We start from the raw sequence: 18631 nt of genomic DNA on the forward strand, positions 1-18631 counted from the left end.
CGCGGGATTGAGATGAGGCGACACATAGCTGGCCGTGCGAGAAGACCGCCGTCTGCAGATCGATTCCAACGTGATCGAACATCTGTCCCTGCATATCCGTCATTCATGCAGGGGGCGCGTAGGTTTACAGCGCCCCCTGCATGCAGCATTCGTCACAGATAGATAAAGTCGTGCATCTTTTTCTTACCTATAAAAGTCACTTTTTCTCTGTCCGTCTGTCTGTTCGTCTGCGTACGCTCACTTGCGAGGGATTTGGCGCTCTGGCTGTGGGGTTTAGGACAAAAAAATTTTGCCGGGTGGCACGTCCCGTGCCCCGCGGTGGGAATAGGAATTTCCGTTTTTTTGTCCGTCGCCTTTAAAGCGGTTTAATTATCGATTTAGTGCGATCTCTCTTTATTTATTTATTTACTATTGCCGGCCGGCACGTGACGCAGCACACCGTTGCGCATGCGTGAGATGCCGACCGAGAGCGGTTGCCCCTGGCAACTGGCAAAGCAAGCCGTCGCTGCGGGGTGGACGCCATTTTTAAAAATACCCACACGCATTAACACGCGACGCTGAGGTAAATTCTTCAAAGTTTCACGTCCTCTTCACCCCCCCCCCCCCACCCCAATTTGTGGCATCGTCAGGGATTGCATCGACTCTGCTTATTGGAGGAAGAACTGCCCATTCCACATTCAAGCTTCCATTAGATCTATCCCGACAAGAAAACCCCGTTTGCAATATTTCAAAGGGGACTGCCCTTGCACAAGTCCTGGTTAATTGTGAATTCATAGTGTGGGATGAATGCACCATGTCCCACAAGGGAGCATTTGAGGCTGTCAACACAACTTTGCAGGACCTCCGCAACAATTCCAGGATTATGGGTGGTGTAACTTTTCTCATGGCTGGTGACTTCCGACAAACCTTACCTGTGGTACTTCGAGGGACCAAAGCTGATGAGTTAAATGCCTGCATCAAGTCTTCATTCCTCTGGAGGCACGTAATGAAACTGAGACTAACTACAAACATGCGCGTATATCTCCATGGAGACCAAGAGGCAGGAAACTTTGCTGAAGCTCTCCTTGATATTGGAAATGGCAGAATTCTTGCTGACGGCACAGATGGACTTATCACCATGTCTAAAGGCATCCTTTTCACTTCGGAAGAGGAACTGGAGGAAAAAGTGTACCCAAACATGCAACAACACTTTCAAGATGTTGTCTGGCTAGAGGAGAGGGCCATTTTGGCTCCGAAAAATTATGCCGTTCACAGAATAAATTCCATGTTGTTGCAGAAGTTATCTGGAGAGAGCAAGTCCTACAAATCTATTGACACAGTGTTGGACCGTGATCAAATTATTCACTATCCAGTTGAATTCTTGAATTCTCTGCAGCTCCCGGGTGTACCACCACACAACTTGCTACTAAAAATTGGGGCACCTGTCTTGCTATTGAGAAACTTGGACCCACCTAGACTATGCAATGGCACAAGGTGAATTGTTAAATAATTACATTCTAATGTTATCAAAGCTACAATCATTACAGGCAATTCTAAAGGTGAGGACGTCTTTATCCCTGGCATACCTATAATCCCAAATATTTCGTTATTTATTTATGTAGCTTTGCCGCCCGCCGCGGGACAAAGCACGCAATTGCACCCCGAGCAACGCACACACGATCGCTAAAAAATCTCATTCGCGTTAACAATGCTTAAAAATATACACAACACTGAGGTTCATTCTTCAAAGTCATATGTTCCCCCACCCCAATGCGTGCAGTTACTGCTATAAAGTCCATAGATATTAATATTAGAGCGCTTAGATGGCATTATTGCACCGCGGGTGGGGAGAGTGGTGCAGCCCCCAGCCTGGCAATGTGTCACCTCCTCCGGCTGGGCAATCTAGGCGAGGCTGCGGGCTCTGCACGGGACTAGGCCTCACTACGGCAATGTAAAGTACAATTTGATTTAATATTTCTCTAAGAACTCAGGTTTATTTTTTACTATTATGAAACAAATAATTTGGCAATTATAAAAATAATAATGTTTGTGTGCAGAAAACTAATATTTCATTATTTGGTTGCTAAATATTTTCCTTTTTAGCTGTGGGTTTATGACGCTACGACGGTGTACTGCCAGTAATAGGTTTTTGCCCTTTTATCTGTTAGCAATAACCACAACACAAGCAATCAAAATGCAAAGAAAAAGAAAACAACTCTGATAATGATATGTACGTCTGAGTGTCCGTTTGGGCCCACTACACTACTATGCACTACACTCACCACTACACTACTATAAACTACACTACTATACACTACACTCACCACTACACTACTATGCACTACACTCACCACTACACTACTATACACTACACTCACTACTACACACTACACTCACCACTACACTACTATGCACCACTACTTTACACTACGATATACACTACGCTACTACACTGAATTGAAAACTAATTTCCTGCGAACTGCTTGTTTTGTTTGGTTTCTTATCTTCCTCCGCCCGCACACTCCAACTTCACCCTCTCGGCCGCACATGCATTGGCGCCCGCACACACACAGACACACACACAGACACGCACACACACAAGCGCCCGCATCCGCACACACGCACAACCGCCAGGACACAAAGATTCTCCGCATAAATATTGACTTAAAGCTTTCGTGACTGCAGGAATTCATATTCTTGGGTCTTTCGGTAAAGCCACGTAGATAGAAAAATAATGATACAAATATCACGACGTATCGATCGCAACACAAGCAATCGTCATCAGGTACTTGTTAAACATCAACCCCACGAATCGCGAGCCAAATCCTTCGCAAGTTTCGTCCACACACAGACAGACACACAGATAGACAGACAGACAAAAAATGCCTTTTATAGGTTAGACTAGTGGGAAGTACCCGGCGTTGCCCGGGCAAAAAAGACAGGCACACATCTACTTACACAGACTTACAGACATTGACCCACATACATAAAGACATTGACTCACACATACACATCGACGCAGACACGTACATGGACTCACACGCACCCATGGACTTCGACACACACATTATTATTGCAGAAATTACCAACCTAATTGTGAAATATTAGTGGTCTACACACACAGCACGCACACGCATTGATTACCACTTAACACACATCGACTGACACACACATATAGACTCACGCACACACACATCGACTCGCACACACACATCGACTTACATACACACACCCACACGGACGTACACACACACAAATCGTCGCAGACATGCACATGGACTCAAACAACAACAACCGCCATTCGCCACTAAGTGGCGGTGACGTCACCACGATGCTTGTGCCAGGCCATGTGCACCTTGAGGCCACGTGAAGTGTCGAACGCCCGCTGGCAGGAGGTCACGGGGCAGACCAAGGTGCCACGGGTCCACTGACCGAGATGACCGAGATGACTGGCTGATGCACCACCTGTGCCCTCTACTGTGCCAACTTGCTGTGCTTTAGCCACCCGGCACTCCGCTCGTTGTTGTGAGCGTCGCTCCTCCGCCCTCCGTTGTTGTTGGAGGGCGACTGCCTCCAACTGCCCAGTAGCGTCCTTCACGAGCCTCCTCCACAGAGGCCGATCTTGACACCGCTGGTACCAGTCATCGGCAAGTCCACTCAGCTCCACGTCCTCCTGTACCACATCACTCCATCTCTTCTCTAGCCTGTGCCGCGCCCGTTTAGCCTCCTCTGTGTGGCCAAACAAAAGCTGTTAAGGCATATGGTGGCTGGGCATGCGGGGTACATGACCCAGCCAACGCAGCCTTGCCTGCCGGAGAAGCTCACCGATGGGACTTTGCCGAGATCTTTCAAGGATTTGTGAGCTCCTCACACAATCCAGCCTGGTTAAACCCAGGATGGATCGTAGGCAGGCCAGCCTAAATGTTTCTAACCGGCAAAGACGCTCCATTAGGGTGGTCCACGTTTCGCAAGCGTCGAGAAAGGTGGGGAATGACCGTGGCCGAGAAGACCTGAAGCTTCTTGCGCACAGACACACACAGACACACACAGGTACAGACACACACAGGTGCAAACGTAACAGGATGATTATCTGATCAGATTGTGAAATGAGAAGTGAAAAACTCCTGCCCGCATGGCCATGTCCACCATGCAAGTTTACGCATTCCTGAGAACCGAACTCCGTTAACACGCCTCCCCGTTACCACCTTGGCAGAGAGCCAGCGGGAGACAGACAGAAAGAGATAGAGAGACCAGGAGACTGAGAGAGAGACCAGAAGACTGAGACAGAGAGAGAGACCAGGAGACAGAGAGACAGACAGAGCCAGAGACAGACAGACAGAGACAGACAGACAGACACAGACAAAGAGAGACCCCGCAGCTCCAGCGAGACCGGTGACGCCATGCCCATGGCTCAGTCTCTGAAGGCCGCTTTCACCCTGCTGAAGGTGTGGAAGCTCGGCCTCGTCTCGGCCCTCGTGGTCGTGGGCCAGGAGGTGTTCACCAACTACGCGTTCCGGTGCCCCTGCATCGATGGCTACAACGTCGCCATCGTCGCCGTGGTCTTCGTGGTCCCGGCCGCCGTTCTCCTCTACTTCGGGTTCCTGCTGCAAATCGATACCTGGAAGGCGGTGACCGGCTGCTGCTCCGGAGGAGATGCTGCCACACAGTGGTGCAGCAGAGGAGCTGAAGCTGATGTTGCAGAACGTGTTGCTGCTAATGCAGCAACACGTTCTGCTACAGCAGCACATGCTGCTAAAGCAGCAGGTGTTGCAGAAACTGTTACAGCAGGACATGTTACAGAAACTGCTACAGCAGGACATGTTACAGAAACTGCTACAGCAGGACACGTTACAGAAACTGCTACAGCAGGACATGTTACAGAAACTGCTACAGCAGGACATGTTACAGAAACTGCTACAGCAGGACACGTTACAGAAACTGCTACAGCAGGACATGTTACAGAAACTGCTACAGCAGGACATGTTACAGAAACTGCTACAGCAGGACATGTTACAGAAACTGCTACAGCAGGACACGTTACAGAAACTGCTACAGCAGGACATGTTACAGAAACTGCTACAGCAGGACACGTTACAGAAACTGCTACAGCAGGACATGTTACAGAAACTGCTACAGCAGGACACGTTACAGAAACTGCTACAGCAGGACATGTTACAGAAACTGCTACAGCAGGACACGTTACAGAAACTGCTACAGCAGGACATGTTACAGAAACTGCTACAGCAGGACATGTTACAGAAACTGCTACAGCAGGACACGTTACAGAAACTGCTACAGCAGGACATGTTACAGAAACTGCTACAGCAGGACATGTTACAGAAACTGCTACAGCAGGACACGTTACAGAAACTGCTACAGCAGGACATGTTACAGAAACTGCTACAGCAGGACATGTTACAGAAACTGCTACAGCAGGACACGTTACAGAAACTGCTACAGCAGGACATGTTACAGAAACTGTTACAGCAGAACATGTTACAGAAACTGCTACAGTAGGACATGTTACAGAAACTGCTACAGCAGGACACGTTACAGAAACTGCTACAGCAGGACATGTTACAGAAACTGCTACAGCAGGACATGTTACAGAAACTGCTACAGCAGGACATGTTACAGAAACTGCTACAGCAGGACATGTTACAGAAACTGCTACAGCAGGACATGTTGCAGAAACTGCTACAGCAGGACATGTTGCAGAAACTGCTACAGCAGGACATGTTACAGAAACTGCTACAGCAGGACATGTTACAGAAACTGCTACAGCAGGACATGTTACAGAAACTGCTACAGCAGGACATGTTACAGAAACTGCTACAGCAGGACATGTTACAGAAACTGCTACAGCAGGACACGTTACAGAAACTGCTACAGCAGGACACGTTACAGAAACTGCTACAGCAGGACATGTTACAGAAACTGCTACAGCAGGACATGTTACAGAAACTGCTACAGCAGGACATGTTACAGAAACTGCTACAGCAGGACACGTTACAGAAACTGCTACAGCAGGACATGTTACAGAAACTGCTACAGCAGGACATGTTACAGAAACTGCTACAGCAGGACATGTTACAGAAACTGCTACAGCAGGACATGTTACAGAAACTGCTACAGCAGGACACGTTACAGAAACTGCTACAGCAGGACATGTTACAGAAACTGCTACAGCAGGACATGTTACAGAAACTGCTACAGCAGGACATGTTACAGAAACTGCTACAGCAGGACATGTTACAGAAACTGCTACAGCAGGACATGTTACAGAAACTGCTACAGCAGGACATGTTACAGAAACTGCTACAGCAGGACACGTTACAGAAACTGCTACAGCAGGACATGTTACAGAAACTGCTACAGCAGGACATGTTACAGAAACTGCTACAGCAGGACATGTTACAGAAACTGCTACAGCAGGACACGTTACAGAAACTGCTACAGCAGGACACGTTACAGAAACTGCTACAGCAGGACATGTTACAGAAACTGCTACAGCAGGACATGTTACAGAAACTGCTGCAGCAGGACATGTTACAGAAACTGCTACAGCAGGACATGTTACAGAAACTGCTACAGCAGGACACGTTACAGAAACTGCTACAGCAGGACATGTTACAGAAACTGCTACAGCAGGACATGTTACAGAAACTGCTACAGCAGGACACGTTACAGAAACTGCTACAGCAGGACATGTTACAGAAACTGCTACAGCAGGACATGTTACAGAAACTGCTACAGCAGGACACGTTACAGAAACTGCTACAGCAGGACATGTTACAGAAACTGCTACAGCAGGACATGTTACAGAAACTGCTACAGCAGGACATGTTACAGAAACTGCTACAGCAGGACATGTTACAGAAACTGCTACAGCAGGACATGTTACAGAAACTGCTACAGCAGGACACGTTACAGAAACTGCTACAGCAGGACATGTTACAGAAACTGCTACAGCAGGACATGTTACAGAAACTGCTACAGCAGGACACGTTACAGAAACTGCTACAGCAGGACACGTTACAGAAACTGCTACAGCAGGACATGTTACAGAAACTGCTACAGCAGGACATGTTACAGAAACTGCTACAGCAGGACATGTTGCAGAAACTGCTACAGCAGGACACGTTACAGAAACTGCTACAGCAGGACACATTACAGAAACTGCTACAGCAGGACATGTTACAGAAACTGCTACAGCAGGACACGTTACAGAAACTGCTACAGCAGGACATGTTACAGAAACTGCTACAGCAGGACATGTTACAGAAACTGCTACAGCAGGACATGTTACAGAAACTGCTACAGCAGGACACGTTACAGAAACTGCTACAGCAGGACATGTTACAGAAACTGCTACAGCAGGACACGTTACAGAAACTGCTACAGCAGGACATGTTACAGAAACTGCTACAGCAGGACATGTTACAGAAACTGCTACAGCAGGACACGTTACAGAAACTGCTACAGCAGGACATGTTACAGAAACTGCTACAGCAGGACATGTTACAGAAACTGCTACAGCAGGACACGTTACAGAAACTGCTACAGCAGGACACGTTACAGAAACTGCTACAGCAGGACATGTTACAGAAACTGCTACAGCAGGACACGTTACAGAAACTGCTACAGCAGGACACGTTACAGAAACTGCTACAGCAGGACACGTTACAGAAACTGCTACAGCAGGACACGTTACAGAAACTGCTACAGCAGGACATGTTACAGAAACTGCTACAGCAGGACATGTTACAGAAACTGCTACAGCAGGACATGTTACAGAAACTGCTACAGCAGGACATGTTACAGAAACTGCTACAGCAGGACATGTTACAGAAACTGCTACAGCAGGACATGTTACAGAAACTGCTACAGCAGGACATGTTACAGAAACTGCTACAGCAGGACACGTTACAGAAACTGCTACAGCAGGACATGTTACAGAAACTGCTACAGCAGGACATGTTACAGAAACTGCTACAGCAGGACACGTTACAGAAACTGCTACAGCAGGACACGTTACAGAAACTGCTACAGCAGGACATGTTACAGAAACTGCTACAGCAGGACATGTTACAGAAACTGCTACAGCAGGACATGTTACAGAAACTGCTACAGCAGGACATGTTACAGAAACTGCTACAGCAGGACACGTTACAGAAACTGCTACAGCAGGACATGTTACAGAAACTGCTACAGCAGGACATGTTACAGAAACTGCTACAGCAGGACATGTTACAGAAACTGCTACAGCAGGACACGTTACAGAAACTGCTACAGCAGGACATGTTACAGAAACTGCTACAGCAGGACATGTTACAGAAACTGCTACAGCAGGACATGTTACAGAAACTGCTACAGCAGGACATGTTACAGCAACTGCTACAGCAGGACATGTTACAGAAACTGCTACAGCAGGACACGTTACAGAAACTGCTACAGCAGGACACGTTACAGAAACTGCTACAGCAGGACATGTTACAGAAACTGCTACAGCAGGACACGTTACAGAAACTGCTACAGCAGGACATGTTACAGAAACTGCTACAGCAGGACACGTTACAGAAACTGCTACAGCAGGACACGTTACAGAAACTGCTACAGCAGGACACGTTACAGAAACTGCTACAGCAGGACACGTTACAGAAACTGCTACAGCAGGACACGTTACAGAAACTGCTACAGCAGGACATGTTACAGAAACTGCTACAGCAGGACACGTTACAGAAACTGCTACAGCAGGACATGTTACAGAAACTGCTACAGCAGGACACGTTACAGAAACTGCTACAGCAGGACACGTTACAGAAACTGCTACAGCAGGACATGTTACAGAAACTGCTACAGCAGGACACGTTACAGAAACTGCTACAGCAGGACATGTTACAGAAACTGCTACAGCAGGACATGTTACAGAAACTGCTACAGCAGGACATGTTGCAGAAACTGCTACAGCAGGACATGTTACAGAAACTGCTACAGCAGGACATGTTACAGAAACTGCTACAGCAGGACACGTTACAGAAACTGCTACAGCAGGACACGTTACAGAAACTGCTACTGCTACAGCAGGACATGTTACAGAAACTGCTACAGCAGGACATGTTACAGAAACTGCTACAGCAGGACATGTTACAGAAACTGCTACAGCAGGACACGTTACAGAAACTGCTACAGCAGGACACGTTACAGAAACTGCTACAGCAGGACACGTTACAGAAACTGCTACAGCAGGACATGTTACAGAAACTGCTACAGCAGGACACGTTACAGAAACTGCTACAGCAGGACATGTTACAGAAACTGCTACAGCAGGACACGTTACAGAAACTGCTACAGCAGGACACGTTACAGAAACTGCTACAGCAGGACACGTTACAGAAACTGCTACAGCAGGACATGTTACAGAAACTGCTACAGCAGGACACGTTACAGAAACTGCTACAGCAGGACACGTTACAGAAACTGCTACAGCAGGACATGTTACAGAAACTGCTACAGCAGGACATGTTACAGAAACTGCTACAGCAGGACATGTTACAGAAACTGCTACAGCAGGACACGTTACAGAAACTGCTACAGCAGGACATGTTACAGAAACTGCTACAGCAGGACACGTTACAGAAACTGCTACAGCAGGACATGTTACAGAAACTGCTACAGCAGGACACGTTACAGAAACTGCTACAGCAGGACACGTTACAGAAACTGCTACAGCAGGACATGTTACAGAAACTGCTACAGCAGGACACGTTACAGAAACTGCTACAGCAGGACATGTTACAGAAACTGCTACAGCAGGACATGTTACAGAAACTGCTACAGCAGGACATGTTGCAGAAACTGCTACAGCAGGACATGTTACAGAAACTGCTACAGCAGGACATGTTACAGAAACTGCTACAGCAGGACACGTTACAGAAACTGCTACAGCAGGACACGTTACAGAAACTGCTACTGCTACAGCAGGACATGTTACAGAAACTGCTACAGCAGGACATGTTACAGAAACTGCTACAGCAGGACATGTTACAGAAACTGCTACAGCAGGACACGTTACAGAAACTGCTACAGCAGGACACGTTACAGAAACTGCTACAGCAGGACACGTTACAGAAACTGCTACAGCAGGACATGTTACAGAAACTGCTACAGCAGGACACGTTACAGAAACTGCTACAGCAGGACATGTTACAGAAACTGCTACAGCAGGACACGTTACAGAAACTGCTACAGCAGGACACGTTACAGAAACTGCTGCAGCAGGACACGTTACAGAAACTGCTACAGCAGGACATGTTACAGAAACTGCTACAGCAGGACATGTTACAGAAACTGCTACAGCAGGACATGTTACAGAAACTGCTACAGCAGGACATGTTACAGAAACTGCTACAGCAGGACATGTTACAGAAACTGCTACAGCAGGACATGTTACAGAAACTGCTACAGCAGGACATGTTACAGAAACTGCTACAGCAGGACATGTTACAGAAACTGCTACAGCAGCAGCACGTGCTGCAGAAGATGATGCTGCAGGAGCTGATGCAGCAGAAACTAATGCAGGATCACGTAATGCAGCTATTGCTGCAGCAAAACGTGCAGCAGCAGCAGCAGCAACACGTGCTGCTGCTGCTGCTGCTCCTGCAGCAGGAGGAGCAACCGGCAGGAGTGGCCGCTGCTCCTGCCGCTGCTTCTGGCCGATGTTGGCCAAGGCGCTGATCGCCCCCATAGTGTGGGTGAGCGTCGCCCTGCTGACGGGAGACTACGTGGTCTGCGCCCACAGCGGGAGCACCGAGGCTGGCAAGGACCTCCTGAGCGAGGAGCTGAACATGCCGGAGGTGTTGGCCCGCATCCCCTGCCCGAACATTCCTCTGCACGCGAACATCAGCGAAGACGAAGCCAAACGGATACGCGAAAAGGTCAACAACTGGCTCCACACCTTGTCTCAGGTGAGGCGCGTGGCACCCTATAGACTCAGCACTGTCACCCATAGACTCAGCACTGTCACCCACAGACTCAGCACTGTCACCCATAGACTCAGCACTGTCACCCATAGACTCAGCACTGCCACCCATAGACTCAGCACTGTCACCCACAGACTCAGCACTGTCACCCACAGACTCAGCACTGTCACCCATAAACTCAGCACTGTCACCCACAGACTCAGCACTGTCACCCATAAACTCAGCACTGCCACCCACAGACTCAGCACTGTCACCCACAGACTCAGCACTGTCACCCATAAACTCAGCACTGTCACCCACAGACTCAGCACTGTCACCCACAGACTCAGCACTGTCACCCATAGACTCAGCACTGTCACCCATAGACTCAGCACTGTCACCCACAGACTCAGCACTGTCACCCACAGACTCAGCACTGTCACCCACAGACTCAGCACTGTCACCCACAGACTCAGCACTGTCACCCATAGACTCAGCACTGTCACCCACAGACTCAGCACTGTCTATAGACTCAGCACTGCCACCCACAGACTCAACACTGTCACCCATAGACTCATCACTGCCACCCATAGACTCAGCACTGCCACCCACAGACTCAGCACTGCCACCCACAGACTCAACACTGTCACCCATAGACTCAGCACTGTCACCCATAGACTCAGCACTGCCACCCACAGACTCAACACTGTCACCCATAGACTCAGCACTGTCACCCACAGACTCAACACTGTCACCCATAGACTCAGCACTGTCTATAGACTCAGCACTGCCACCCACAGACTCAACACTGTCACTCATAGACTCAGCACTGCCTCCCACAGACTCAGCACTGTCACCCACAGACTCAACACTGCCACCCATAGACTCAGCACTGCCACCCACAGACTCAGCACTGCCACCCACAGACTCAACACTGTCACCCATAGACTCAGCACTGTCACCCATAGACTCAGCACTGCCACCCACAGACTCAACACTGTCAGCCATAGACTCAGCACTGTCACCCATAGACTCGGCACTGCCACCCACAGACTCAACACTGTCACTCATAGACTCAGCACTGCCACCCACAGACTCAGCACTGTCACCCACAGACTCAACACTGCCACCCATAGACTCAGCACTGCCACCCATAGACTCAGTACTGCCACCCATAGACTCAGCACTGCCACCCACAGACTCAACACTGTCACCCATAGACTCAGCACTGTCTATAGACTCAGCACTGCCACCCACAGACTCAACACTGTCACCCATAGACTCAGCACTGTATATAGACTCAGCACTGCCACCCACAGACTCAACACTGTCACCCATAGACTCAGCACTGCCACCCACAGACTCAGCACTGCCACCCACAGACTCAGCACTGCCACCCATAGACTCAGCACTGACACCCATAGACTCAGCACTGCCACCCATAGACTCAGCACTGTCACCCATAGACTCAGCACTGCCACCCACAGACTCAGCACTGTCACCCACAGACTCAGCATTGCCACCCACAGACTCAACACTGTCACCCATAGACTCAGCACTGTCTATAGACTCAGCACTGCCACCCACAGACTCAACACTGTCACCCATAGACTCAGTACTGCCACCCATAGACTCAGCACTGCCACCCACAGACTCAACACTGTCACGCATAGACTCAGCACTGCCACCCACAGACTCAACACTGTCACCCACAGACTCAGCACTGTCACCCACAGACTCAACACTGTCACCCATAGACTCAGCACTGCCACCCACAGACTCAACACTGTCACCCACAGACTCAGCACTGTCACCCACAGACTCAACACTGTCACCCATAGACTCAGCACTGCCACCCACAGACTCAACACTGTCACCCATAGACTCAGCACTGTCACCCACAGACTCAACACTGTCACCCATAGACTCAGCACTGCCACCCACAGACTCAACACTGTCACCCACAGACTCAGCACTGTCACCCACAGACTCAACACTGTCACCCATAGACTCAGCACTGCCACCCACAGATTCAGCACTGTCACCCATAGACTCAGCACTGCCACCCACAGACTCAACACTGTCACCCATAGACTCAGCACTGTCTATAGACTCAGCACTGCCACCCACAGACTCAACACTGTCACCCATAGACTCAGCACTGTATATAGACTCAGCACTGCCACCCACAGACTCAACACTGTCACCCATAGACTCAGCACTGCCACCCACAGACTCAGCACTGCCACCCACAGACTCAGCACTGCCACCCATAGACTCAGCACTGCCACCCATAGACTCAGCACTGTCACCCATAGACTCAGCACTGCCACCCACAGACTCAGCACTGTCACCCACAGACTCAGCATTGCCACCCACAGACTCAACACTGTCACCCATAGACTCAGCACTGTCTATAGACTCAGCACTGCCACCCACAGACTCAACACTGTCACCCATAGACTCAGCACTGTATATAGACTCAGCACTGCCACCCACAGACTCAACACTGCCACCCACAGACTCAGCACTGCCACCCACAGACTCAGCACTGCCACCCATAGGCTCAGCACTGCCACCCATAGACTCAGCACTGCCACCCATAGACTCAGCACTGTCACCCATAGACTCAGCACTGCCACCCACAGACTCAGCACTGTCACCCACAGACTCAGCATTGCCACCCACAGACTCAACACTGTCACCCATAGACTCAGCACTGTATATAGACTCAGCACTGCCACCCACAGACTCAACACTGTCACTCATAGACTCAGCACTGCCACCCACAGACTCAGCACTGTCACCCACAGACTCAACACTGCCACCCATAGACTCAGCACTGCCACCCATAGACTCAGCACTGCCACCCACAGACTCAACACTGTCACCCATAGACTCAGCACTGTCTATAGACTCAGCACTGTCTATAGACTCAGCACTGCCACCCATAGACTCAGCACTGCCACCCATAGACTCAGCACTGCCACCCACAGACTCAACACTGCCACCCATAGACTCAGCACTGCCACCCATAGACTCAGCACTGCCACCCATAGACTCAGCACTGCCACCCACAGACTCAACACTGTCACCCATAGACTCAGCACTGTCTATAGACTCAGCACTGTCTATAGACTCAGCACTGCCACCCATAGACTCAGCACTGCCACCCATAGACTCAGCACTGCCACCCACAGACTCAACACTGTCACCCATAGACTCAGCATTGTCTATAGACTCAGCACTGCCACCCACAGACTCAACACTGTCACCCATAGACTCAGCACTGCCACCCATAGACTCAGCACTGCCACCCACAGACTCAGCACTGTCACCCATAGACTCAGCACTGCCACCCACAGACTCAACACTGTCACCCATAGACTCAGCACTGTCTATAGACTCAGCACTGCCACCCACAGACTCAACACTGTCACCCATAGACTCAGCACTGTATATAGACTCAGCACTGCCACCCACAGACTCAACACTGTCACCCATAGACTCAGCACTGCCACCCACAGACTCAGCACTGCCACCCACAGACTCAGCACTGCCACCCATAGACTCAGCACTGACACCCATAGACTCAGCACTGCCACCCATAGACTCAGCACTGTCACCCATAGACTCAGCACTGCCACCCACAGACTCAGCACTGTCACCCACAGACTCAGCATTGCCACCCACAGACTCAACACTGTCACCCATAGACTCAGCACTGTCTATAGACTCAGCACTGCCACCCACAGACTCAACACTGTCACCCATAGACTCAGTACTGCCACCCATAGACTCAGCACTGCCACCCACAGACTCAACACTGTCACCCATAGACTCAGCACTGCCACCCATAGACTCAACACTGTCACCCACAGACTCAACACTGTCACCCATAGACTCAGCACTGCCACCCACAGACTCAACACTGTCACCCACAGACTCAGCACTGTCACCCACAGACTCAACACTGTCACCCATAGACTCAGCACTGCCACCCACAGACTCAACACTGTCACCCATAGACTCAGCACTGTCACCCACAGACTCAACACTGTCACCCATAGACTCAGCATTGCCACCCACAGACTCAACACTGTCACCCATAGACTCAGCACTGTCTATAGACTCAGCACTGCCACCCACAGACTCAACACTGTCACCCATAGACTCAGTACTGCCACCCATAGACTCAGCACTGCCACCCACAGACTCAACACTGTCACCCATAGACTCAGCACTGCCACCCATAGACTCAACACTGTCACCCACAGACTCAACACTGTCACCCATAGACTCAGCACTGCCACCCACAGACTCAACACTGTCACCCACAGACTCAGCACTGTCACCCACAGACTCAACACTGTCACCCATAGACTCAGCACTGCCACCCACAGACTCAACACTGTCACCCATAGACTCAGCACTGTCACCCACAGACTCAACACTGTCACCCATAGACTCAGCACTGCCACCCACAGACTCAACACTGCCACCCATAGACTCAGCACTGCCACCCATAGACTCAGCACTGCCACCCACAGACTCAACACTGTCACTCATAGACTCAGCACTGTCTATAGACTCAGCACTGTCTATAGACTCAGCACTGCCACCCATAGACTCAGCACTGCCACCCATAGACTCAGCACTGCCACCCACAGACTCAACACTGCCACCCATAGACTCAGCACTGCCACCCATAGACTCAGCACTGCCACCCATAGACTCAGCACTGCCACCCACAGACTCAACACTGTCACCCATAGACTCAGCACTGTCTATAGACTCAGCACTGTCTATAGACTCAGCACTGCCACCCATAGACTCAGCACTGCCACCCATAGACTCAGCACTGCCACCCACAGACTCAACACTGTCACCCATAGACTCAGCACTGTCTATAGACTCAGCACTGCCACCCACAGACTCAACACTGTCACCCATAGACTCAGCACTGCCACCCATAGACTCAGCACTGCCACCCACAGACTCAGCACTGTCACCCATAGACTCAGCACTGCCACCCACAGACTCAACACTGTCACCCATAGACTCAGCACTGTCTATAGACTCAGCACGGCCACCCACAGACTCAACACTGTCACCCATAGACTCAGCACTGTATATAGACTCAGCACTGCCACCCACAGACTCAACACTGTCACCCATAGACTCAGCACTGCCACCCACAGACTCAGCACTGCCACCCACAGACTCAGCACTGCCACCCATAGACTCAGCACTGACACCCATAGACTCAGCACTGCCACCCATAGACTCAGCACTGTCACCCATAGACTCAGCACTGCCACCCACAGACTCAGCACTGTCACCCACAGACTCAGCATTGCCACCCACAGACTCAACACTGTCACCCATAGACTCAGCACTGTCTATAGACTCAGCACTGCCACCCACAGACTCAACACTGTCACCCATAGACTCAGTACTGCCACCCATAGACTCAGCACTGCCACCCACAGACTCAACACTGTCACCCATAGACTCAGCACTGCCACCCATAGACTCAACACTGTCACCCACAGACTCAACACTGTCACCCATAGACTCAGCACTGCCACCCACAGACTCAACACTGTCACCCACAGACTCAGCACTGTCACCCACAGACTCAACACTGTCACCCATAGACTCAGCACTGCCACCCACAGACTCAACACTGTCACCCATAGACTCAGCACTGTCACCCACAGACTCAGCACTGTCACCCACAGACTCAACACTGTCACCCATAGACTCAGCACTGCCACCCACAGACTCAGCACTGTCACCCATAGACTCAGCACTGCCACCCACAGACTCAACACTGTCACTCATAGACTCAGCACTGCCACCCACAGACTCAACACTGTCACCCACAGACTCAGCACTGTCACCCACAGACTCAACACTGTCACCCATAGACTCAGCACTGCCACCCACAGACTCAGCACTGTCACCCATAGACTCAGCACTGCCACCCACAGACTCAACACTGTCACCCATAGACTCAGCACTGTCTATAGACTCAGCACTGCCACCCACAGACTCAACACTGTCACCCATAGACTCAGCACTGTATATAGACTCAGCACTGCCACCCACAGACTCAACACTGTCACCCATAGACTCAGCACTGCCACCCACAGACTCAGCACTGCCACCCACAGACTCAGCACTGCCACCCATAGACTCAGCACTGCCACCCATAGACTCAGCACTGTCACCCATAGACTCAGCACTGCCACCCACAGACTGAGCACTGTCACCCACAGACTCAGCATTGCCACCCACAGACTCAACACTGTCACCCATAGACTCAGCACTGTCTATAGACTCAGCACTGCCACCCACAGACTCAACACTGTCACCCATAGACTCAGCACTGTATATAGACTCAGCACTGCCACCCACAGACTCAACACTGCCACCCACAGACTCAGCACTGCCACCCACAGACTCAGCACTGCCACCCATAGACTCAGCACTGCCACCCATAGACTCAGCACTGCCACCCATAGACTCAGCACTGTCCCCCATAGACTCAGCACTGCCACCCACAGACTCAGCACTGTCACCCACAGACTCAGCATTGCCACCCACAGACTCAACACTGTCACCCATAGACTCAGCACTGTATATAGACTCAGCACTGCCACCCACAGACTCAACACTGTCACTCATAGACTCAGCACTGCCACCCACAGACTCAGCACTGTCACCCACAGACTCAACACTGCCACCCATAGACTCAGCACTGCCACCCATAGACTCAGCACTGCCACCCACAGACTCAACACTGTCACCCATAGACTCAGCACTGTCTATAGACTCAGCACTGTCTATAGACTCAGCACTGCCACCCATAGACTCAGCACTGCCACCCATAGACTCAGCACTGCCACCCACAGACTCAACACTGCCACCCATAGACTCAGCACTGCCACCCATAGACTCAGCACTGCCACCCATAGACTCAGCACTGCCACCCACAGACTCAACACTGTCACCCATAGACTCAGCACTGTCTATAGACTCAGCACTGTCTATAGACTCAGCACTGCCACCCATAGACTCAGCACTGCCACCCATAGACTCAGCACTGCCACCCACAGACTCAACACTGTCACCCATAGACTCAGCATTGTCTATAGACTCAGCACTGCCACCCACAGACTCAACACTGTCACCCATAGACTCAGCACTGCCACCCATAGACTCAGCACTGCCACCCACAGACTCAGCACTGTCACCCATAGACTCAGCACTGCCACCCACAGACTCAACACTGTCACCCATAGACTCAGCACTGTCTATAGACTCAGCACTGCCACCCACAGACTCAACACTGTCACCCATAGACTCAGCACTGTATATAGACTCAGCACTGCCACCCACAGACTCAACACTGTCACCCATAGACTCAGCACTGCCACCCACAGACTCAGCACTGCCACCCACAGACTCAGCACTGCCACCCATAGACTCAGCACTGACACCCATAGACTCAGCACTGCCACCCATAGACTCAGCACTGTCACCCATAGACTCAGCACTGCCACCCACAGACTCAGCACTGTCACCCACAGACTCAGCATTGCCACCCACAGACTCAACACTGTCACCCATAGACTCAGCACTGTCTATAGACTCAGCACTGCCACCCACAGACTCAACACTGT

At 50.6% G+C, this 18631-nt stretch overlaps 1 protein-coding gene across 1 annotated transcript in view; it reads left to right on the forward strand.

Moving 5' to 3' along the window:
• The window catches only part of LOC144738349 (uncharacterized), a 236657-nt gene that overhangs the window by 27127 nt on the left and 190899 nt on the right, over positions 1-18631 (forward strand). The window lies entirely within an intron of this gene.

Source organism: Lampetra planeri, chromosome 81 (assembly GCF_965212315.1).
Source record: "Lampetra planeri chromosome 81, kcLamPlan1.2.h2, whole genome shotgun sequence".
In the NCBI taxonomy this organism is placed as follows: Eukaryota; Metazoa; Chordata; class Hyperoartia; order Petromyzontiformes; family Petromyzontidae; genus Lampetra; species Lampetra planeri.